This window comes from Trachypithecus francoisi, unplaced genomic scaffold (assembly GCF_009764315.1).
Source record: "Trachypithecus francoisi isolate TF-2019V2 unplaced genomic scaffold, Tfra_2.0 Lachesis_group4, whole genome shotgun sequence".
Taxonomy (NCBI): Eukaryota; Metazoa; Chordata; class Mammalia; order Primates; family Cercopithecidae; genus Trachypithecus; species Trachypithecus francoisi.
The window spans coordinates 149,087,897-149,090,648 of NW_022681469.1; positions in this window are offsets into that span (position 1 = coordinate 149,087,897).

The following is a 2,752-nucleotide window of genomic DNA, read 5'->3' on the forward strand; positions in this document are numbered from 1 at the left end:
GAGAGCCACGTGCTCAGAAAAGACCTGAGAAGACCTTCTGCTTTCACTGCGGGCCCAACCCCAAGCTTAAGCAAGCCTAGCCTAGAGATGCAGGGTCCCAGCACACAGCCAGTCTTCAGAGGCTGCCTTGCAGCTCCTGCCTCTGTTTTGTTTTGTTTTGAGTCTGTGTGTGTGTGTGTGTGTGTGTGTGTGTGTGTCTTTCATTGGTTTGCTTGCTTCAGCTCCTGATTTTTAAAAAATCTCTGTCTAAACATTAGCTGAACATGAGCTAAAGAAACAGAGATTCCAGTGATCGCACATGACAAGAAATGATTTTCGCAAAAACAGTTCGGAAAAGTCTTGAATGGGCTAATATAGCCTTCAACAATGAAAATAAAAGCAAATCCTGAGGAAGAGGGAGAATCTGATTTCCAGAAGTACCACATTAAAACCACCAAATTCCCAATTTCCAACAACAAAAATTACAAGACATACTAAAAAACAGAAGATGGCTCATTCAAAATTCCCAAATACATTCAAAATAAATTGAAAGAAACCATCTCTAAGAAAGTATGCATATCAGACTTACTAGAAAAACACCTTAAAACAACTGAAAAAGGAAAAGAAGAGAAAATATTTAAGATACTAAGTTCAGAAATGAAAATTGAGACATTTCACCAATTTTGCAGAAATAAACAGATTGAAAGAACATTTTGAACAATTATACACCAACAAGTGGGGTAACCTAGATGAAACAGGCACGCAATCTGCCAAAACCAAATCATAAAGACACAGAAAATCTGAATAGACAGATAGCTAGTAAGGAGCTTGCCTCAAAATAAAACACCCTTCTACAAGATAAAAAAGCCCTAAGCCAAACAGCTTCAATGGTGAATTGTACCAAATCTTTAATGAAGAAATAACACTAATTCTTTTCAAACTCTTGCAAAAAAATTGAAGCAGAAAGAGCCCTTTCAAGTTATTCTATGAGGCCTGCTTTACCCTGATACTAAAACCAGAAAAAAAATACTACATGAAAAGGAGACTACATATAAATATTTCTTATGAATATTGTTGGAGAACTCTCCAACAAAATACTAGCAAACTGAACTAAACAACAGAGTAAAGCAATTGTAAACCATGACCAGTGGGATTTATTACTGGAATGTAACAAAGATCAACATATCAAAATCAATCACTGGGGTATATGAAATTAATAGAATGGAAGGGAAAAAATCACATTATCATCTCAATTGATGTACTAAGAAAGCACTTTACAAAATTCAACAGGTTTTCATTATAAAAATAATAATCTAAGAATGAAAGGGTCTTCCTCAAAATGGTAAGTGCCATACATAACAACTTACATCTAACATCACACTCAATGGTGAAATAGTGAAAACTTTTCCCTGATAATTAGCACAAGACAAACATGCCTGCTTTCACCACTTCTATTTAAGATCATATTGGAAGTTCTAGCAAAAACAATTAGACAAGAAATGTCATTGAATTTGGAAAGAAGGAAGTAAAATTGTGTCTGCAGATGATGTAAGCTTTTATGTTAAAAAACCCTGGGGGGGGGGGCGGAGCAAGATGGCCGAATAGGAACAGCTCCAGTCTCCAACTCCCAGCGCGAGCGACACAGAAGACCGGTGATTTCTTCATTTTCAACTGAGGTACTGGGGTCATCTCACTAGGGAGTGCCGGACAATTGGTGCTGGTCAGATGTTGCAGCCCGACCAGCGAGAGCTGAAGCAGGGCGAGGCATTGCCTCACCTGGGAAGCTCAAGGGGGAAGGGAATCCCTTGTACTAGGCAGGGGAACTGAGACACACAACACCTGGAAAATCGGGTAACTCCTACCCCAATACTGCGCTTTAAGCAAACGGGCACACCAGGAGATTATATCCCACACCTGGCCGGGAAGGTTCCACGGCCACGGAGCCTCCCTCATTGCTAGCACAGCAGTCTGCGATCTAACCGCAAGGCAGCAGCGAGGCTGGGGGAGGGGCGCCCGCCATTGCTAAGGCTTAAGTAGGTAAACAAAGCCGCTAGGAAGCTCGAACTGGGTGGAGCTCACAGCAGCTCAAGGAAACCTGCCTGTCTCTGTAGACTCCACCTCTGGAGACAGGGCACAGCTAAACAACAACAACAACAAAAGCAGCAGACTCTATCTGACAGCTTTGAATAGAGAAGTGGATCTCCCCACACGGAGGTTGAGATCTGAGAAGGGACAGACTGCCTGCTCAAGTGGGTCCCTGACCCCTGATAGCCTAACTGGGAGACATCCCCCACTAGGGGCAGTCTGACACCCCACACCTCACAGGGTGGAATACAACCCTGAGAGGAAGCTTCCAAAGTAAGAATCAGACAGGTACACTCGCTGTTCAGCAATATTCTATCTTCTGCAACCTCTGCTGCTGATACCCAGGCAAACAGGGTCTGGAGTGGACCTCAAGCAATCTCCAACAGACCTGCAGCTGAGGGTCCTGACTGTTAGAAGGAAAACTATCAAACAGGAAGGACACCTATACCAAAACCCCATCAGTATGTCACCATCATCAAAGACCAGAGGCAGATAAAACCACAAAGATGGGGTAAAAAGCAGGGCAGAAGAGCTGGAAATGCAAAAAATAAGAGCACATCTCCCCCTGCAAAGGAGCGCAGCTCATCGCCAGCAACGGATTGAAGCTGGACAGAGAATGACTTTGACGAGATGAGAGAAGAAGGCTTCAGTCCATCAAACTTCTCAGAGCTAAAGGAGGAATTACGTA